The sequence below is a fragment of the Geotrypetes seraphini genome, chromosome 2 (assembly GCF_902459505.1).
Source record: "Geotrypetes seraphini chromosome 2, aGeoSer1.1, whole genome shotgun sequence".
NCBI lineage: Eukaryota > Metazoa > Chordata > Amphibia > Gymnophiona > Dermophiidae > Geotrypetes > Geotrypetes seraphini.
The window spans coordinates 207,294,504-207,316,819 of NC_047085.1; the positions used below are offsets into that span (position 1 = coordinate 207,294,504).

General features: G+C 44.3%; 1 protein-coding gene across 7 annotated transcripts in view; it reads right to left on the bottom strand.

Annotated features, from left to right (window-relative positions):
- The window catches only part of CDYL (chromodomain Y like), a 161,030-nt gene that overhangs the window by 102,409 nt on the left and 36,305 nt on the right, over positions 1–22,316 (bottom strand). For 3 of the 7 annotated variants that reach the window (XM_033934787.1, XM_033934786.1, XM_033934785.1), the window contains one exon: positions 14,563–14,733. The exons of the other annotated variants lie outside the window; for them this stretch is intronic. The gene's annotated coding sequence lies outside the window, so the exon portion shown is untranslated. The remainder of the gene's footprint in view (positions 1–14,562; positions 14,734–22,316) is intronic. 7 annotated transcript variants of the gene reach the window in all.

The window sequence follows — 22,316 nt, forward strand, 5'->3', positions numbered from 1 at the left end:
GTCTTGCTGATTTGTAGTTGCATGGTGCAACATCTATCATCACCCCGAGAAGTTTTAGGACAGGTTGTATGGAGTATTTGAAGGATTTTATTTCTATTTCTGTTGTGGTTGGAGCAGTAGGAATTTTGTTTTGTCTTTGTTCAGCTTTAGTTTGTGGTCTTTCATTCATTTTTCAACTGTTTCTAATGTTTTCTGCAGTTTTTCTGTTATGATGGGAGTTGGCTGGTCAAAAGGAAGGAGTATAGTAATGTCATCTGTGTAGCTGTATGATGTAATGCCTAAATGATCCGGGCTGGTACCGAGGGAGGAGACGTAGAGGTTGAAATGCATTGGAGATAGTGGTGAATTTGAGGTATAAGGAAAGGGTTAGATCAGGATTCTAATTTGTCTCTGTCTTGACTCTATAGCAGGGGTGCCAACACTTTTTTGGCTTGCAAGCTACTTTTAAAATGACCAAGTCAAAATGATCTGCCAACAATAAAATTTTAAAAAAAACACAAAGCACACTGTACATTGAGAAAATGTTAATTATAATTTATATTCTGGGATTTTTTTCAAAGAGGTCAAGGCAGATGACTTTAAAATATGCAATGTCACCTCAGTAACAACTTTACAAAAAGAGAAATATACCCCCTCTCATTTTACTAAACCGCAATAGTGGTTTTTAGCGCAGTGAGCTGCGCTGAATGCCCTGCTCTGCTCCCGATGCTCATAGGCTCCCTGCGCTAAAAAACACTATTGCGGTTTAGTAAAAGGGGGCCATAGTGCAAAATATAGACAGCAGATATAAATTCTCAAAATGGACACATTTTGATCACTAAATTGAAAATAAAATAAATTTTTCCTACCTTTGGTGTCTGGTGTTTTCATGAGTCTCTGGATGCACTGCCTTCTGACTGTGCATCCAATATTTTTTCCCTTCTTTCTGCCTCCTGCATGCTTCCAGACCTCATTCCATTCCCCAACCAACATATTTCTCTGTCCCTCCATGAGTCTAACTTTTTCTTTGTCTCTCACTGCCCTTTTCTTTCCGTCTGTTTTTCTCCCTGCCCCCCTTTCTTTCTTTCTCTCTCTCTCTCCCTACCTTCCACTCCAAGCCACCGCCGCCAATTTCTCCCTGCTTCCCCAACACCGCAAAAGCCAGGCCCATGTAGCCACTGCACAAACGCTAGGCCCACAAGCCTTCTTCCCCGACGTCAATTCTGACATCGGAGAGGAAGTTCTGGGCCAGCCAGGCAGCGATTGGCTGGCCCAAAACTTCCTCTCCGACCTCAGAATTGACATCGGGGGGAGGGGGGAGGCTTGTGGGCCCAGAGCTTCTGCAGTAGCTGCATGCACCTGGCTTTTGCGGCATCAGGGAAGCAGGGAGAACGCGATCGACCTTTTGGACACTCCTGCTCTATAGGTTCTAGATTTCAGAAATACGTTGTAATAGGATGGCAATATCTACCAGGTCAAATGCTGCAGAGAGATCAAGTTGTATGACTAGCATCCTCTTGCCTTTACTTAGGTGATGTCAGGCTATGTCCAGGAGAGATCCTAGTAGCTCTGCAACTCCATTTTTCAATTCTATCAGTATTCAGGGATGTATTATTATCAGGTATATGTGATTTGCTACTCTACAATTTGTCAAAATTGTCCTATTACATCGTCCAATATTACAGAGATTTATCAGCATTGAATACTATTTTTGGCATCCCCCACATAGTCATTGGTAAAGATTGAAGCAAAAAATTAATTTAATTTCTCCACTATAGCTCTGTCTTCCCTGAGCGCCCCTCTTACCCCTTGGTCATCTAGCGGTCCACCTGATTCTTTTTCCAGCTTCTTGATTTTAATATACTTAAAAATTTTTTTACACTATATATACTTTTGCCTGCAACACAATCTTCTTTTTAAGGTCTCTCTTTTCTTTCCTTATCAGCGCCTTGCATGTGACTTTCCAATACTTATGCCGTTTCCTCTTATTTTCAGTTGAATCTTTCTTCCACTTTCCATGCTTTAATGTATGTATGCTAGTGTTGTACACTTATTCCTGGCTTTTAGCAGTGATTACTGCTGTAGTATTCTTTCCTTTTTCTATAAAACAATTTTAACTGGTAAAGGCAACAAGCATACAATGAGCATGGCATCACAAAAGCATAATAAACATCAACATGACAAATAAAAAATGTTAAAACGAATTGGTCATTATTGTATGACAAAACAACAAAAGAAGGAGGAACTGGAGAAAAATACACAAATAAATCAAATGTTGTACCTCCAGTTATAATTTTGCACTGGTGGCAAAAATGTTCAAGGGGTGTGACAGGCAAATGCCTGTCTCAGGTAGAAATACTCATTCTGACACTGCCAGAGATAAAACTGTCTCAACTCCAGCTAAGAGAGACAGCCCAGGAGGTGGAAACCACAGGATGAGCAGAGAGGTTTTCCATCCATAGGTTGATGAAAATCAGCAATTGCATTGAGATGGACTCTAATGGAGGTGGATTTGAGGCAGATTGAGATAAATGAAACAGATAGTCCAGAATCAAAGACAAGGAAATACACTGAGGCTCCAAGACTGCACCAAGCAGAAAACCTAGTCCATTTTTTTAATGTAACATTGTCTTGTGGCTGGTTTTCAGGAAGCATCTAAAATGTCTCTAACAAATTGAGAAAACTGAAGGTGTAAAGTTATCCCGAAAGGTACAGGCTGTCAGATGTAGACTACAGGTTGGGATGAAGAAGAGAACCGTGACTCTGTGCAAGAAGAGACAGAAATGTTGGTAGCAGAAGTGGTTCCTTGATGCTGAGTTGAAGTAGAAGGAAGAACCAAGGTTGTCTGGGCCACCGAGGAGCTATTAGAATCACGGTGATAGATTCCTGTTTCAGTATGACAAGTGTCTTGAGAATAATTGGAAATGGAGGGAACACATAGAGGAACTTGTCTACCCAGTCTAGGAGAAAAGCATCTGCCTTCAGGCGATGAGGAATGAAGAGTCAGTCTAGGAGAAAAGCATCTGCCTCCATAAGAGCATAAGAATTGCTGCTGCTGAGTCAGACCAGTGGTCCATCCTGCCCAGCAGTCCACTCATGTGGCAGCCCCCAGGTCATAGACCAGTGCTCTAAATGAGTCCAGCCTCACCTGCATACGTCCCAGTTTAGCAGGAATTTGTCCAGCTTAGTCTTGAAACCCTGGAGGGTGTTTTCCCCTACAACAGACTCCGGAAGAGCATTCCAGCTCTCCACAACTCTCTGGGTGAAGAAGAACTTCCTTATGTCTGTACAGAATCTATCCCCTTTCAACTTTAGAGAGTGCCCTCTCGTTCTCCCTACCTTAGAGAGTGTGAACAGTCTGTCTTTATCTACTAAGTCTATTCCCTTCAGAATTTTGAATACTTCGATCATGTCTCCTCTTTTCAAGGGAGAAGAGGCCCAGTTTCTCCAACTTCTCACTGTACGGCAACTCCTCCAGCCCCTTAACCATTTTTGTTGCTCTTCTCTGGACCCTTTCAAGTAGTACTGTGTCCTTCTTCATGTACGGCGACCAGTGCTGGATGCGGTACTCCAAGTGAGGGTGCACCATGACCCAGTACAGCGGAATAACCTTCTCCGATCTGTTCATGATCCCCTTCTTTATTATTCCTAGCATTCTGTTCACCCTTTTTGCTGCCGCAGCGCATTGTGCAGACGGCTTCATCGACTTGTCAATCAGAACTCCCAAGTCTCTTTCCTGGGAAGTCTCTCCAAGTACCGCCCCAGACATCCTGTATTCGTGCATGAGATTTTTGTTACCGACATGCATCACTTTGCACTTATCCACATTGAACCTCATTTGCCATGTCGATGCCCATTTCTCGAGCTTGATTATGTCACTTTATAGATCATCGCAATCCCCCTGTGTCTTCACTACTCTGAATAACTTCGTATCGTCTGCAAATTTAATCACCTCACTCGTCGTACCAATGTCCAGATCGTTTATAAATATGTTGAAGAACACGGGTCCAAGCACCGAGCCCTGCGGCACCCCGCTTGGTGACCACTTCCAGTCCGAGTATTATCCATTTGCCCCCACTCTGTTTCCTATGCTCCAGCCAGTTTTTAATCCACTTGAGTATTTCACCCTTGATTCCATGGCTTGCAATTTTACGAAATAGTTGTTCATGTGGAACTTTGTTGAACGCCTTCTGAAAATCCAGATATATAATGTCGACCGGATCGCCCTTGTCTATATGCCTGTTTACTCCCTTGATGAGGAGTGAAGAGTCTTGAACAGAACTGGGACAGCTTATTGTTGTGGGGAGACACAAAAAGGTCTGTTTGAGGAGTTCCCTTTGAGAAAAAATTTGATGAAGAGTTGGTGAATTAAGTATCCATTCGCAAGGTTGAAGAATGTGTCTTAATTTGTCTGCCAGTGAATTTTTCTCTCCTTGAATATAGACAGCTTTCAGAAAAATGTTGTGAGGGATTGCCCAATTCCAAATCTTCTGGGCTTTATGATAAAGGAGAAGGTATCCTGTTCCTCCCTGCTTGTTCACGTAGTACATGGCTACTTGATTGTCGGTCCGAATAAGAATGACCTGATCTTGAAGAAGATGCTGAAAAGCCTTTAGAGAAGTGAAAATCACTCTGAGTTTCAACAGATTTAAATGATAGAGACCAGTGCCCTAATTGAATCTAGCCTTACCTGAATACATCTGGTTCAGCAGGAACTTGTCTAACCTTGTCTTGAATCCCTGGAGGGTATTTTCCCCTATAACAGCCTCTGGAAGAGCGTTCCAAATTTCTACCACTCTCTGGGTGAAGAACTTCCTTACGTTTGTACGGAATCTATCCCCTTTTAACTTTTGAGAGTACCCTCTCATTATCTTCACCTTGGAGAGAGTGAACAATCTCTCTTTCTCTACTAAGGCTATTCCCTTCATTATCTTGAATGTTTCGTTCATGTCCCCTCACTACCCTCTGGCTCCTCTCTGCAGCTTGAGTTCTCGAGCAAGGTCTTGGGCATCATCATTGATTCCACATTGTCCTTCAATGACCACCTCCAATCCTTGGTTAAAAAAAATGCTTTTTCAGTCTTCACATGCTGAGGAAAGTTAGATCCTGCTTCCATCAAAAACATTTTACCCTCCTTGTCCAATCCATCATCCTCTCCAGATTGGACTATTGCAACTCTATCTACTTAAGCCTAACTAAGAAAAACCTCCACAGACTCCAACGAATTCAGAATGCCGCGGCCAAGCTCATCTTCGCTAAAAGTAAATTTGACCATGTCTCCCCGCTCCTGACCAAGCTCCACTGGCTTCCGATAATCGCCAGGGTCCACTATAAATGCGCCTGTTTAACTTTCAAAATCCTATATGGTATCCTCCCTCCCTTTATCCCTCTTTCTTGGAATTCCTCAAACCCTAATACCACCAGATCCTCCCACAAATTAAAACTATCCTTCCCCTCGCTAAAAGGCATTTCCCACACAGGAAAGCTAGGGACCTCCCTCCGCTTCAAAATCACTGAGCTCTGGAACAACCTTACCTCCCCTCTTCGGAACTTGAGCTCTCTCCAAGTTTTCCGCAAACATCTGAAAACCTGGCTTTTCTCAAAAAATGTAAGTCTCCCTCCAACTTAGGAATCAAGGAAACTCTTATATCTTGCCATCCCAAGTCCTGTAAATTTTCTTCCCACTTCTACCTCTAACCCTCTGTTGTAGTTCCTTCCTATTTCTCCTACTGTAAACCGCGTCGAGCTCTATGAACGTGGAGATGATGCGGTATACAAACCTAAGGATTAGATTAGATTAGATTAAAAAGGCCCAGTTTCTCTAGCCTCTCACTGTACGGCAACTCCTCCAGTCCCTTAACAGTGTTCTCCCTAGGGCCTTATAGCCAGGTGCTCCGTCCGGCTAATTTAGATGACCGCCCGGCAGGTTAGAAACAGAAGGTGGGCTGGTCTGAGCTTAGGCTGTATGTATCCCGTACTGGACTTTTTACGTGAAGCAATACGACACACATGTATGACCTAGAAGAGGCTGGGCGTAGCTGATTGGCTACTGCATTAGGCATCTTGTCGGGCTAACCAATCGGCAGAGTGTGGCGATGGAATGTGCTGGATTTAGGTGCTCAGAGGATGGTTGCAGGTGGTGTTGCTGTAGAGTAGCACGGGGTCGCGATGTTGCTGGGTAAAGCCAGGTGGCTGGTGCTGTTACTTGTGGGGCCCACACAGCTGAGTGAGATGGCCCGCGCGGTGGAGGCAGGAGGTGAGCACGAAACACAACTGGAGGGAAAAGGTAATATAAGAACAGCTGCTGCTGGGTCAGACCAGTGGTCCATCACGCCCAGCAGTCTGCTCACGCGGCGGCTCCCAGGTCAAAGACCAGTGCCCGCCCTAGCTGCGTTCGTTCTGATTCAGCAGGAACTTGTCCAACCTTGTCTTGAATCCCTGGAGGGTGAACTTTTTTCTGCCTCTGATAATGTGAAATATTGTAAAACAAAATAATAGTATTGCTATTAAGGTTGAATGGAGGTATTATATTGTGTCCGAGTTTCTGCCAAATTATATCTGATTTGAGGGAGCATTATATTTTCCTTTAAAAGCTTATTCTTGTAATATAGTGCTACCCGTTGAACTACCCAGTGGCTCTTTTTACTTTCATGAAGACAACTGCAAATGGTGCCTAGTACAGTTGCTCTTTCATTGACATAAGTATTGTTTCTGTCTTTCGATCAATGTTCTTGGCTTGTACATGAACACAGTGATAAGTGAATTCTAGTGTTGAGGCGGAGGAGAATTGGTATCTTTTTTGTTACTGCATTCTTTTGCTGTTTTTTTGTTTAATGCATTTTGTCTTGAAACTCCCCTTTTTCTTTTTTTTTAAAGATCAAATGTATTCTCTTTGTTTTTAAATTGACCACACCACGTGTTTACCTAAATGACTTGTCCAAAGCCTAGTGTAAATTAAGTCATCATGAGGTAGGTATGCTTTGCTTGATTTGGTATGATTCTAAGGCCAGATTAGAAGAATAGCATGAATAACAGTCTTCAATGTCAGGTCTTGTGATTGTTATGTATCAGTTTTTTTCAGATTTACATCTACTGTCTTTATATTTTACACAGTATTAGGGAATGTGTCATTGTTTCTGTGGTGTTGCATTGTATGCAGAGTCTGATTTCTTGGTTCAGTTTAACTTTTGTCTACATATTTCTATTTTTAGTTTGTGATTATTCCATATTGGGCGAGGGTGTATCTGTGTTCTGTGTGTATGAAAAGGACATGGCTTTCTGATAGCATCGACTGTACAGGATCAATTGACTGTGCAGGATCTGGTTTGTTTAGTTTTACAATTTGTGTGTTGGTGTTCTAGTGCTCACTACAGTGTTTAAGATGCCGCCTTTTCCTGGGTGCACCCTTGTGTGACTCATGGATTATTACTAAAAATAACTTTTTTTTATATAGAGGAGGGGGTTGTTAAAAAATATCAGCACTGGCTGTCATACATACTAGGTACACCACTGGATTTAATGACCCTATTCTAATTTTACTGCTGACGTAGGTGTTGTCCCTCCCCACACACACACACACATACACACTATAAAGAATTAAATTAAAATTGTATTAACATCAAGCAGCTTTCAAATGACATAAGCAAATAAAAATAAAATATTTTTAATACATTGCTAATTATTACCTACCTGCATCTTTACCTAAACCAGGGGTGTCAAAGTCCCTCCTCGAGGGCCGGAATCCAGTCGGGTTTTCTGGATTTCCCCAATGAATATGCATTGAAAGCAGTGCATGCAAATAGATCTCATGCAGATTCATTGGGGAAATCCTGAAAACCCGACTGGATTCTGGCCCTCGAGGACCGACTTTGACACCTGTGACCTAAACTGTTTTGCCTTAGCTCTCACTTTGCTCTTTATCTGCTACTTTTTTATTTTGCTGTAGTGCAGTGGTCAGCAAACTGCAGCTCGCGAGCCACATGCGGCTCTTTAGCCACTTGAGTGCGGCTCGCGACTTGTCTAGAGCAGGGGTGCCCAACCTGCTTCCCTTCCCTTCTCACTGCCCTCCCCCAAAAGCCACCGCCATTGGAGAACAGGCTGCCACCGCCACCAGGGAATAGGCTGTCACCGCTGCCATCGGGGAACAAGTTTGCGCCGAATTCTGAGCTCTCCCTGCTTCCCTTCCCCGCAGGGCCGACCAACTTTCGCCACCTGATGTCAATTCTGACGTCGAAGAGGACATTCTGGGCCAGCCAATCGCTGGCTGGCTGGCCCGGAACTTTGTCTCCGACGTTAGAATTGACATCAGGTGGCGAGAGTTGGTCGGCCCCCACGGGGAAAGGAAGCAAGGAGAGCTCAGAACTGGGCGGCGGCTTGTTCCCCGATGGCAGCAGTGGCAGCCTATTCCCCGGCAGCGGTGGTAGCATGTTCCCCAATGGTGGTGGCTTGGGGGAGCGCAGGAAGAAAGAAAGAAACAAAGGGGGGGACAGGGAGACAAAAAGAAAGAAGGGAGACGGTAGACAGACAGAAAGGGGGCATGGAGAGAGACAGACAGACAGAAAGGGGGCATGGAGAAACAAAGAAAGAAATGGGGCACGGAGAGAGAGAGAGAGAGAGAGAGAGACAGACATACAGAAAAAAGGGGGCATGGAGAGAGAAAGAAAGAAGGGGACAGGGCGAAAGAAAGAAAAAGTTGGGGGAGGGAATGAGATCTGGAGAGAGGAAGTATACAGGAGGCTGAAAGGGAAGAAATATTGGATGCACAGTCAGAAGAATAAAGTGCAACCAGAGACTGATGAAATTACCAAAGGTAGGAAAATGATTTTATTTTCAATTAAGTGATCAAAATGTGTCCGTTTTGAGAATTTATATCTGCTGTCTATATTTTGCACTAGGGCCCCCTTTTACTAAACCGCAATAGTGGTTTTTAGTGCAGGGAGCCTATGAGCATCGAGAGCAACGCAGGGCATTCAGCGCAGCTCCCTGTGCTAAAAAATGTTACCGCGGTTTAGTAAAAAGGGAGGGGGTATATTTGTCTATTTTTGTATAGTTGTTACTCAGGTGACATCGCATAAAGTCATCTGCCTTGACCTCTTTGAAAACCTGCGGAATATAAATGATAATTAACATTTTCTCTGCGTACAGTGTGCTTTGTGTTTTTTTAAATTTTATTGTTGACAGATCATTTTGACTTGGCCACGAAGGTAAGGGGGAGGGAGGGAGAGAGGGGAGCTGCTGAAAGACATCTAGTAATCCTTGCAGGCTTGACTGTGCAGGGAATTATTTTTGTAAAATCATGTTTTGTTATGTGACTGGCATTATTTAGACTTTAATTTTTATGAATGAATAGAATGAAAATGATATAAAATTGCTTGCTTGTTTTTATGTGTGTGCGCTGAAGGGAAGTGGAGAGAGAGTGGGCTGAGGACGCTGAAGGGAAATAGGGAAGAGAGTGGGGAGAAGACGCCGATTTATAAATTGACAATTATACAGAATATTGTTTCTTTTTATACTTTAATATAATAAGTTCAATATAAAACTATTCAAGGATTTTATGGATGCGATCAGGTGGTTTGCGGGGATAGAGTCCGAGCTCACGGGACAGGGACGGAGATAAATTTTTTCCCCGTGTCATTCTCTAGGCTCTGCCACAAATCGATTTCGACTACGTGTGGGCGAGCATGGTGTCAGTCAGGTTGACGTAGCTGTCATAGCGCAAGCGGGCACAGGGTATGGCTCTCAAAAAAAATCTTAATCGTTGTACTGCTGATTTTGGCTCTTTTGACTAATGAGTTTGCCTACCATTGCTTTAGTGCAATCACACAGGTCTCCTTCAAGGCTCAGTAACACCTCTCCATAAATTATGTGGAAGAGGTCTGGAAGTGGGGATCGCATCTATTTCATATCCTCAGTGAGACCTCAGGAAGGAATCTAGTGATCAAAACATTATTAGAGGTGCTGTAGAGTCTTTTCTTGTATGACTGAATGAGCTATATTATCTTTTTTTTTGTTGTTGTTTAAATTCATGCAGAAATAAATGGCTAAATTGAATCTAATGACTTCATTAACACATTTCTCATTTTTAAAACCTCTATACCATTTGAAAGAGAGCAAATATCTAATTATTCATATCTAGAATTGGATACTTATTAAATTTAGTTAAAATATTCTGGCACAAGTGTCAAACCTTAAAAAAGGAACTCATATTGAGCACTGGAAAATAATAATAATTAACTAATAAAAATAGTACATCTAATTTGCCTTTGAATCCTAGCACAGTGGATTCCTTAATAACCTCCTTTGGGAGAGCATTCCAGGCGTCTACCACTCGCTGCGTAAAGCAGAACTTCCTGACATTTGTCCTGGACTTGTCCCCCCTTAGCTTCAAACCATGTCCTCTTGTCCGTGTCGTGTTGGACAATGTAAATAATTTATTTTCCTGCTCTATTTTATCGTGAAGACCGACGAGAAGAATGTGTTTAATCTGTCCGCTACTTCTTTTTCCTCCTTTACTACTCATTTCCTGTCCCCCTCGTCCAGGGTTCCCACCTCCTTCCTTGCCGGCTGTTTCCCTTTCACATATCAAAAGAAAGGTTTAAAGTTCCGTGCCTCCTTTGCAAGTCTCTCTTCATACTCTCTCTTTGCTGTTCTGACTGCGCAGTGACATTCTTTTTGGTGCTTCCTGTGCTCTTTCCAGTTTCACCTTGCACTTATCCACGTTGAACCTCATTTGCCATTTCATAGCCCATTACTCGAGTGCGTTTATGTCTCGTAGGTCTTCGAAATCCTTCTGCGTCCTCACTACTCTGAATAACTTTGAATTGTCTGCAAATTTAATCACCTCGCTCGTCGTACCAATTTCCAGGTCGTTTATAAATACGGTGAAGAACACGGGCCCGAGCAACAGATGCTGCGACACTTCACTCATGACCCTTTTCCAGTCAGAGTATTGTCCATTTACCCTCCACTCTGTTTCCTATCTGCCAACCAGTTTTTAATCCATGTGAGTATATCACTCTCAATTAGTTGCATTCTGAATAGTGTCCCCAAAAAGTTCACCTCCTAGGCAGGGGATATTAGCTAACCGGTCTTGAAGGTTAGGATCCATGTCTGCTACCCTTACCAGGCAAGCTTTCTCATGGCTACCAAGATTGCAGACACTCTAGAAGAGACAGCTCAAAGGCATCGTAAAATGATTGTACTATGTGCTGCTGAAGAGTATGGAACATGTGTTGAAATTCTGACTTCCGATGTGATGGTAGATATTTGAAGTAAGTTGGCATAGTTTTGACTCAGTACTTCAAATAGCAAGTGAAATAAAAATTGTAATTGATGACTCTTAACGAGCATGGAATTCTGGTAGAGATGCCTACCAAACCTGTCCATTGATTGACCTTCATGTCCTGAAGGGACCGTAACGTAGATTTTAGAAGGGCCAGATTTTTTTTAAGAGTGAACTCCATTACGAGAGACTAGTGAGAGAGCTGAGGCTTATCGAAACCAGGAATAGGGATATTGAAAATCAAGCTGGAACAGAATAAGGGGAGTCCTAATTCTTTCGAAGAGTTTCTTTCAGGATACCATGTAAAGGAAGTTTGAGTTGTTCTATATCCATGGTCTCCATATACTCCTCTGAATACTTGGAATCTGCCTCCAATTTACTACCAGGTCTTTACTCATCTGCCTGATGAAACGGGTAAAAGAGACTGGTTCAGAAGAAGGCGGCTCCCTATGGGAGGTAGAGCGAGGTAGAACTTGAGAATCATAAGCTCCTGTAGAAGATGGAGATGTCTCATGAACAGACTGGAGATGTAGATCTGAATCTACAGGAACAAAGGGAGAACGGTACCTACGTTTTGGGCAGTACTGACCCAATGAAACAGGTGAAAACTTCTTGCGCTTGTCTGAGCGCGTAGGAGAAATATGCTTGGACTTAGAAGAATGCTTGCCAGATTTGGTAGCTGGAAGACATGGAGATAAATATCTGGAATGACTAGATCTATGCCCAGAAGAATGACACTTCATATGCATACGTTCTGGAGAAGGTGATTGGTGCCTTGAAGAATGATGCTTCAGTGAAGGTGTCCAATGCTTTGAGGAGCGACACTTCAGTGAAAGAGACCAGTGTTTTGAAGACCGGTGCTGAGAAGCATGGTTCGATGACGTTGATCGGTGCCTAGAAGGCGGGACCGATGAGGCAATGGTGGTACCTGCATCTCACATGGAGCAACGCTCAGGCTGGGCCGGTACTGGAGAAGCTGACATGGAAGTGATCATCAGGAACATATCCCCAAACTCCAATTTAAAGAGAGCATCGAGCATCTCTTTGAAAGCCTGCACCAATACCTGTGGCTTGGACGCCGGTATCAATGGTGCCATGGCTCGCTCCGGAGAGGATGACATGAATGAAGATGCACCCCTCGAAGTTGAAGCGAGCCACATCAATGGTCTTTGTTTGGCAGGTACTAGACTCTGTACCTTAATGGCCTGAGACACCGTCTGGGAAGCTGGTGACTTCTTAGCTGGCTTATCTGACGGAGCTATAATCTGAAACACCGACATGGAAGCAGGTACATCAGACGATGGTGATGCTTTTGATGTTGAGGGCTTGGACATTGTCAAAGGTACCTGTGATGCATCCATGGAACCGAAAAGTAGTTTTTGTTGGAGAAGGCGGCTTTTTATTGAACATTTCTGGAGCGTGGAGCAGCACGAACAAGACTACGCAGTGGTTTTGGCCCAGGCACTGGATACACCACTTGTGGGAATCAGTTAAAGAAATAGTGTGCTGGCACCTGCCACACTTTTTAAAGCCAGTTAATGGGCGGGACATGGGAGGGAAAACTGCCTCAGCCAAATCGAAACCCGAGGGCTGAGGCGGAGGCAAAGGCCCTGCTGTTAAAAACAGCTAAACGTAAAAAGAACAAGGAAAAGTAAAGTTGGGCTTTTTTTACGATTTATTAAGAAAAAAGAAAACCAGAAGAAAAATTTTAAAAAATCTGAAATTTCCCGAGCAGGAAGGCAAAAATAAAATGCAGAACGTTTCACATATGACTTCATAGTTCCGTGGAAAACTGAGAACTGAGGAGACGCGCACCTATATCAGACGGGAAGGCACTCGCATGCGTGGTGCAGTCAGTTGCGAACTTTCTTAAGTTCTTAAAGTGCAACAGCGTGCTTTTGCAGCTGTCCGCATCAGGGATCCATGGATGACGTCACCCACATGTGAGAATATGCTGCCTGCTTGTCCTGGGATAATAACAAGATTTACCCAAAAAAATAGAAAGAAAAAGTTGGAGGTAAAAAAAACCCAGCTCAAAGAAACAGCAGAATGAAACCCCTTAAATTAAGTCTTAAAGAGATACCCAGTAAGAATCCATTAAGGCAGGAGTGTCAAAGGCCCTCCTTGAGGGCCGCAATACAGTTGGGTTATCAGGATTTCTCTAATGAATATGCATGAGACCTATTAGCATATTATGAAAGCAGTGCATGCAAATAGATCTCATGCATATTCACTGGGGAAATCCTGAAAACCCGACTGGATTGCGGCCCTCAAGGAGGGACTTTGACACCCCTGAATTAAGAGCTATTACCTCAGGAGCCATATCTGAAAAAGAATAAAAAAAGAGAGACTGTTCTGGGTTTTTGTTGTTGTTGGGTTTTGGGGTTTTTTTGGGGGGGAGGGGAGTTTGGTTTTTTTGTAAACAAGAAAAGCTGATAAATGCTTGGTCTTGCATTTTGTAAATCAAACAGGCAAGAAACACTTGGAAAAAAAACAAACAGCTGACAGAAAAAGCAATTTTTGCTTCTACAACCCCAGGTCATAAAGTTAGGGGCTACCTTTACCCTTAGATATCCCTGTAAATGTCTGATTAATCTCCAAGGTGTCAAATATATTTTTTTTAAGCATCACAGTTAACTAAATTTATAGCTAGTAAAGTGGTTGTTTCTACTAGTACTCCATTAGATCTTCAGGTATAAACTTTGCAAGAAAGGTTAGCCCATAGTAAGGAACTCATCTTCTTTTCCTTAAAAATTTGAATATGTAATCTCCATTGTTACCACCGCCCCTCTGTATAATTGGGGACTAACTAACTGTACAAGATAACGATTGTTTCTTAATACTTGATTCCGTAAATATTTTTTGTGGTATTTTTGTAATGTTCTATTGTACAGTTACTATGTTATGATTTGTTATGATCATAAAAACTTGAAATTTAATAAAGAAATCTTTTTTTTTTAAAAAAGAGAATTTTGGTAGGAAAATTTATAAGTCTGGCTACACTAAGAAAATGAATACCACACAGAAACAGGAGTAGCTAATCTTCTTCACTGGGGCACTTTTACTAAGATGCGCTAACCGATTTAGTGCACACTAACGATTAGAGCATGCTAAATGCTAAGACACCCACAGGAATATAATGGGCATCTTAATATTTAGCGTAACTTAATAAAAGGATCCCATAGAGACTGAGAGAGAAATTTTAGCTGCTTACTGGGTCAGGAGAATAAGCACAGGAGGACACTCCCATTTATCTGGATTGATCTGATATGATGCTAAGGAATGAAAGATTAGGTTCTTACCTTTGGTAATCTTTCTCTAAATACCTTATGGAATCAATACTGAAGGTGTTTCACCTCAACCCGCGAACCGAGTCTTGCAGAAATCCATACATTTTTCTCTCCACTGCTCTTCCCACTTGGCTGAGGAATACAGAGCCCCCTGTACTGAAGTCCAAAAGCCACTGAATATCACTGGAACAAAACATAAAAAGAAATGAGGCACGGGAAATCTCCCCACTATACAACAGCAGTCTGTTCTGCTCTGCAATATAAAAGAACAATTAATGAACAGGCAATAAGAAACATAGGCAAGAACATGGAGCCAACCTGCCGTGTGCAACAAGCACAAACTGTAAACCTGCCTTTGATAAAGATACGGATTTGTCCACATAGGAGGATTCCTCACAGGGCATGTTTACTGACTAGAAGATACTGAAGCCTGAAAGGAGAGACAATTGAGGCAGAAATAGGCAGACGATACTGAAAAACACAGAGCAGACAATTGGAGGGCCATATTGATTCCATAAAGGACTTACAGAAAGAAGATTACCAAAGGTAAGAACCTAATCTTCCATTCTGTTATGTTCCTTCTGGAATCAATACTGAAGTTGATGTACCAAAGCAATGGCAATGTCTCAAAGAACCTGCCTGCAACATTGAGGCCCCAAATGTGGCATCGGACCATGCCACCACATCCACTCTGTAAAATCTGGTAAAGGTATGAAGAAACGACCAAGTGGCCACTCTGCAAATCTTGGCTAGATTAATCGCTCGAGACTCCACCCAGGAAGTGGCGACATCTCTTGTCGAATGAGTTTTGAGAGATACTAGTGGCTGCCCACCATTTAGGCAATATAAATCGACAAAATTGCCATTCAAATCCATCTGACAATAGAGGTCTTAGACATCAGCCAGCCCCACCTGTACCAGCCTGTGAGGACAAACAGATGATCAGAAAGATGAAAATCATTTGTCCTCTCCAAATAATGTAGCAAGACTCTTCGGACATCCAATTTCTGTAAGATCTTTGTCATCGGACTCAGTGGAACAAAAGTCAGGTAGGCAAACTTCCATGTTGACATGGAATTCTGTAGTCATCTTTGGAAGAAATGAAGGAATTGTAGGGAGGGATATGCCGGCCTCCGTGATCAGGGGAAAGGGTTCTCTACAAGAGAGCCTGCAACTCTAAAATATGCCTGGCTGAGACAATCACCATGAGGAATACTGTAAAGTCCAGAAGGGACGGATGTTTCAGTGGCTCAAAAGGAGCTGCAGTAAGTCCCTTTAGCACCACATTGATATGCCACACAGGGGCAGCCACAAACAAAGCGCACCCCTGAAAAATCTGGTCACATCAGGATGAGTCGTAAGCGAACTGGAACCACTGTGCCCTCTGAAACCTTATGAGAAGCCACCATTAGACCTTTTTCCAAACCAGCCTGCAAAAAGGCAAAGACCACTAAGGCTGGAACACTCTACAGCTCCACCTGGTCTCTGGCACACCACTGCTGGAAAGACTTCTAAGCCTTGACATAAGCCACCATAGAAGAGAGCTTCTTAGACTTTAAAAGGGTGGCAATCACCATGTCAGAGTATCCACATTATTTCAAACGCTGTGCTCAAGAGCCAAGCCGTAAGACCAAAGTACTGGAGATTCTCCCTAGGAACAGGCCCATGAGTGAGAAGGTCTCGATGAAGACAGAGACTGAGCTTCTTGTCCCTCTGAAGTCGGACTAGATCCACATACCAGGGACGGCAAGGCCACTCTGGTGCAACTAGGATTACCAGATCCAGATCAGTCACGATTTTGCGTATGACTTGACCTACCATGGGTCAAGGTGAAAATATGTAAAGATGCTCTCAAGCTGGCCAAGGCTGGACCAACATGTCCAGTCCTAAGCTTCCTAGCTCTGTTCTTCGACTGAAGAAACACTTTGAGTTCCTGGCTGAAACCATCAAGTACATTGTGTGTCTGCCCTAATGACTTACAATGAAATGAAATGATCTCTCTGAGAGCGACCACTCTTCCGGTCCAGGATTTGGTGACTTAAAAAGTCCGTTTGCACATTTTCCATGCTGGCCACATGCACTGCGGAAAGAGCCAGAAGATGCACCTCCACCCACTGGAACAGTATCCAAGCCTTCTGTATCATAGGAGCACTTCTGGTGCCTCCTCGATGATTCATGTAAGCCACTGCTGTGGCATTGTCTGAAAACACTCGGGCTGCCTTTCCTTCCAGGGTGGTTTGAAGAGCTCAGAGCGCCAACCGAATAGCCCAGAATTCTAAACAATTTATAGACCAGCCCTTCTGATGAAGAGTTCACAGGCCTTGAAGAGAATGATCCCCGCAATGAGCCTTCCAGCAGTCATAAGAGTAACTATTCTGTGATCCTGAGGGGCACACCGTTCTCTAGAGTCACTCCATGAATCCACCAGCAGAGGCTGCTCTGCGGGTTCCATCCAGGGAAGGGGCATCTGAAGGGAAAGATGTTGTGGGGACCACCAGGACAGGAGGGACTGCTGTAACAGACGCATGTGAACTCAAGCCCAGGGCACTACCTCCAGAGAGACTGCCATGGACTCCAGGATTTGAAGATACTGCCAGCACTGGGACTCGGAATCGCCAAGAGATCCATGATTTGTTTCTAGAGCTTCTTTCTGCCTGGCTTGGAAAAAAAAAAAACAAGTCCTTGGAGCATGTCAAACTATACTCCCAGATAGTCCAACGTCTGAGACGGGATTAGCTTCTTTTTTTGAAATTGACAATCCAGCCCAAATGCTGTAGGAGAAACACTACCATCTCCACGGCTTGTTCGCATTCCCATCTGGAAGGCAGCCTGATCAACTAATCATCCAGATATGGATGAACTAGAACCCCCTTTCTGCGTAGGTAGGTCACCACCGCCACCATCACTTTGCTGAAGGTGCATGGAGCAATCACCAAGGTGAAGAGCATGGCCATGAAATGCTACTGAAGAACGTGAAATCTCAGGTACTTCCAGTGTCCCGGAAAGATAGGAACATTCAGATAAGCTTCTGTCAAATCCAGTGAAGCCAGGAATTCTCCCAGAGTGACCGCTGCTATGACTGAATGTAGTTTCCATGCAAAAGTGCAGAATCTGCAGAAAGGCATTGGCTGACTTGAGATTCAGGATGCATCTCCAATCTTCTAAAGCAGTGGTTCCCAACCCTGTCCTGGAGGACCACCAGGCCAGTCGGGTTTTGGGAATAGCCCTAATGAATATGCATGGAGCAGATTTGCATGCCTGTCACCTCCATTATATGCAAATCTCTCTCATGCATATTCATTAGAGCTATCCCCAAAACCCGACTGGCCTGGATAGGGTTGGGAACTACTGTTGTAATGAGTATCTGCCGGAGCCCGATTCGCTTTTGGGAATTGGTTCTACAGCTTGAATGTCCAAGAGATGTTGTAGAGTCGCCTCAACCTGCAGCGCTTTCTCTGGTCTCCCCCGCAGGAGAGTTCAGAAACAAATCTGGAGGGAGGCGGAAGTAGTTTATCTTGTGTCCCTCCCTTATGAAGTCCAGCATCGTTTGGTCTGAGATCTGTTCTCATACCTGTAAGAGTGCCGATAACTGGCCTCTAATGCGGGGAGGTCCTGCTGAGCCCCTGGTATCATTGTGACTTTTTGCAGGAGATGCTGAAGCAAGAACCAAAAGCCTGTTGGCATCTGGGGTTGTTATAGCATGGTCTGTAGTTTGGAGAATATCTCTGGTCAGATGAGCCCAAGGAATTTTGGTGAAACTTGCATGACGGACGAAAATTGCTGTGACCTCTTCTGGGAACACGTAGAGGTTTGTTGTCCTGGAGGGACTTGGGATGGCGGTCTGCCACACCATCAGCATTTAACCCTTAAAGGGAAGCCTGCTGAGAGTCATCTTGAAGGCTGAATCTCCAGCCCAGTGGCAGATCCAGTATTCTGCGAGCTGAAACAGCGGTCTGCCATCACCAAAAGCATTTAACCCTTAAAGGGAAACCTGCTGAGAGTCATCTTGAAGGCCGAATCTCCAGTGATCCAGAGTGTTCTGTGAGCTGAAACATCATAAGACAAAACTTTGCCTAGAACCCAAATAAGGTCATACAAGTCATCTGCTACCTCTCAGCAGAACTATGACCTAGTCCAACATGAATGGCTGAGATTATGATTATTGAAAGCTTCTATACCACTACTAATGACTGGGGAGTCAATTCAGAGCGGTCTACATGAGCCTTTGCAAAGCTACACTACATGAGCTTCTGTAAAGGTGTTAGGATATGAGTACATTAGCTTCTGTAGAGATGTTACCATAAGGAGTTGTGAGGTGTTGCAATGCATGGGCTCTACACTGAAATACACAGAGTTCTGTGGTTACCAAATTATTAATACTGGCATAGTTATGCCATAATCTTTCATCCTACTTATACCAAATCACTTGTTCTATGTATGTACAAGGAGAACTGTTCCAGCAGTTCGTAATGGAACCCACGTAGAATGGGGTGATACTGGACTTAATGCTTACAAAAGGGGAATGTGATTCTGATGTTACAGTGGGTGATCATCTGGCATCCAGTGATCACTGCATGGTACGGTTTAATATTAAGATGGGTATGGAGAGGGCTCATTTTTTATTTATTTAAATTTACTTTTCTATACCATTATCCCAGGGGAGCTCAGAACGGTTTACATGAATTTATTCAGGTAATCAAGCATTTTTCCCTGTTTGTCCCAGCGGGCTCACAATCTATCTAATGTACCTGGGGCAATGGGGGGATTAAGTGATTTGCCCAGGGTCACAAGGAGCAGCTTGGGTTTGAACCCACAACCTCAGGGTGCTGAGGCTGTAGCTTTAACCACTGCGCCACACACTCCTCACATTCAAAAGCAAAGGTTCTAGACTTTTAAAAAAATAACTTTATTCAGATGGGGTTTACATCAAGGAATTGTCTGAATGGGAACATATGGAAGGAGTGGCAATGCGGTGGGCACAACTGAAAGGAGGGATTGTAAGGGTAAAAAACATTTTTGTGAAGCAAGTACCGTATTTTTCACTCCATAAGACACACTTTTTCCCTCAAAAAAGTGGATGGAAATAAGGGTGTGTCTTATGGAGCAAATACCACACCCCACCCCTGGTTACCTTATTTTAATCCTGGCGCCCTCTCTCGCTGAATGCGGCTGCCTCTCTAGTGGCAGAGCGGCATACAAGACTGCCTGCCTGGTCCCGCACCGCTTCCCACAAGAACTCAGTTCTCGCAGGAAGCAGTGCAGGGCCAAGCAGGCAGCTTTGTGTGAAGCTCTGCCGCTAGAGAAAAGAATAGAAGGCAGCCACTTCAGCCGACCAGGAAGCATCCTTGTGCACTGCTCCACCGCTAGAGGTAGCCATGTCTAGAGAATGCATGGGGAAAAAAATCTGTCCCCTTCAGTTCCCCATCATTGGACCACCGTCCCTTTCACCGCCCCATCCCCGAACCCACCGTCTGTTTTACTGACCCGTCCCTGTCCCTAACATCCCCTTCACCGCCCCATCCGCACAGCATCCACCCTTCCCTCTTGCCACCTCACTGCCCTTCAGCGGCCCGAGAATCTCCCTCCCTCCCCCTTACCTTCGTGGCGTAAAGAAACTTAAGGGAGGGAAGGCGTGCGGCCCCTTCCCTCCTTCCAGCCAAATCTATCTCCCTCCCTCCCCCTTACCTTCGCGGCGCTTTAGAAAAGAAACTGATGTCGGCGAAGCCTGCCTGTGCCGCCATGCAGTCGCGTGTATGTGGGTGGAAGCTTCTCCTCTGCCAATTGTCATTTTATAAACAAATAAAACAGAGCAAGGTTCAACAAAACCCATCTAACCCTCCCTTTCACAAATATCCCCTTCACTATTGTGAAAACTGAACAAACCAAATTACTACAGAATGCTACATAGAAAAGTCAAAAGCGGTCAAAACGGCAGTCAGGGAGGCCAAACTTCGAATGGAGGAGAACCTTGCAAAGAACATCAAGAAGGGCGATAAATCCTTCTTCCGGTATATTAGTGACAGAAAAAGTAATACAGATGGGATAGTACGCCTTAGGAAACCTGATGGGAACTATGTAGAATCGGACTCCGATAAAGCCAAACTTTTAAATGAATACTTCTGCTCTGTCTTCACGTGCGAGGCGCCAGGATCCGGCCCTCAGCTGCCGACGAGGGAAAACTCGGAAGACCCATTTCGAAATTTTGAGTTTACGCCCAGCAGTGTCTACGAGGAGCTATCAAGACTCAAGGTGAACAAAGCTATGGGACCGGACAAACTACAGCCCAGGGTGCTCAGGGAGCTGAGTGACGTCCTGGTGGAACTGTTATCCGCACTCTTCAATCTTTCCCTAAGTAGTCCCGTTGGATTGGAAAATGGCTAACGTCATTCCACTCCACAAAAAGGGATGCAGGACGGAGGCTGAGAATTATAGACCGGTGAGTCTCACATCAATAGTGAGTAAACTTATGGAAACAATCAAACGCCAATTGGATACGATCCTGAATGAGGAGAATCTACGAGATCCCCATCAACATGGTTTTACGAAGGGAAGGTCCTGCCAATCAAATCTGATCAGCTTCTTTGACTGGGTAACAAGAAAGCTGGATATAGGGGAGTCCCTGGACGTCGTGTACTTGGACTTCAGCAAAGCATTTGATAGCGTCCCACACCGCAGGTTATTGAGCAAGATGGGTTCAATAGGACTGGGTGAAACATTAACCGCATGGGTTAGGGACTGGCTTAGAGGTAGACTTCAGAGGGTAGTGGTAAACGGTACCCTCTCCGATACGACGGAGGTGATCAGCGGAGTGCCGCAGGGCTTGGTCTTGGGCCCAATCCTATTTAACATCTTCGTAAGAGACTTGGCTGAGGGGCTTAGAGATAAAATTACATTATTTGCCGATGACGCCAAACTATGCAACATAGTAGGCAACCGCACAACAGATGAAAGCACAGTGCCCGACAAAAGCTCAATGCCCGACAGTATGACGCAGGACCTACTCCTGCTGGAGCATTGGTCAAAGACTTGGCAACTAAGTTTCAATGCCAAAAAATGCAAGGTCATGTACCTTGGCGGCAAAAATCCATGCAGGACTTACACCCTAAATGGTGAGATCCTAGCAAGGACTGTAGCAGAACGTGACTTGGGGGTGATCATTAGCGAAGACATGAAGACTGCCAATCAAGTGGAGAAAGCTTCATCCAGGGCTAGACAAATCATGGGCTGTATCCATAGAAGTTTCGTCAACCGTAAGCCCGAGGTCATAATGCCGTTGTACAGATCCATGGTGAGACCCCATTTGGAATACTGTGTACAATTCTGGAAGCCGCATTATCAAAAAGATGTGCGGAGAGTTGAGTCGGTTCAGCGAATGGCCACCAGGATGGTCTCAGGTCTCAAGGATCTCCCGTATGAGGAACGACTGGGTAAGTTGCAGCTTACTCACTTGAGGAACGCAGAGAGAGGGGAGACATAGAAACATAGAAAGAAACATAGAAAGATGACGGCAGAAAAGGGCTACAGCCCATCAAGTCTGCCCACTCTACTGACCCACCCCATTAAGTCTGAGTGCTGCTCGACCCACGTAGGGATCCCTGCCAGGCTCTGCATGATCAAGATGTTCAAATATGTCACAGGCCGTATCGAGGTGGAAGAGGATCTCTTTTTCCTTAAAGGACCCACGGCAACAAGAGTGCATCCGTTGAAAATCAGGGGTGGGAAATTTCATGGCGACACCAGAAAATATTTCTTCACCGAAAGGGTGG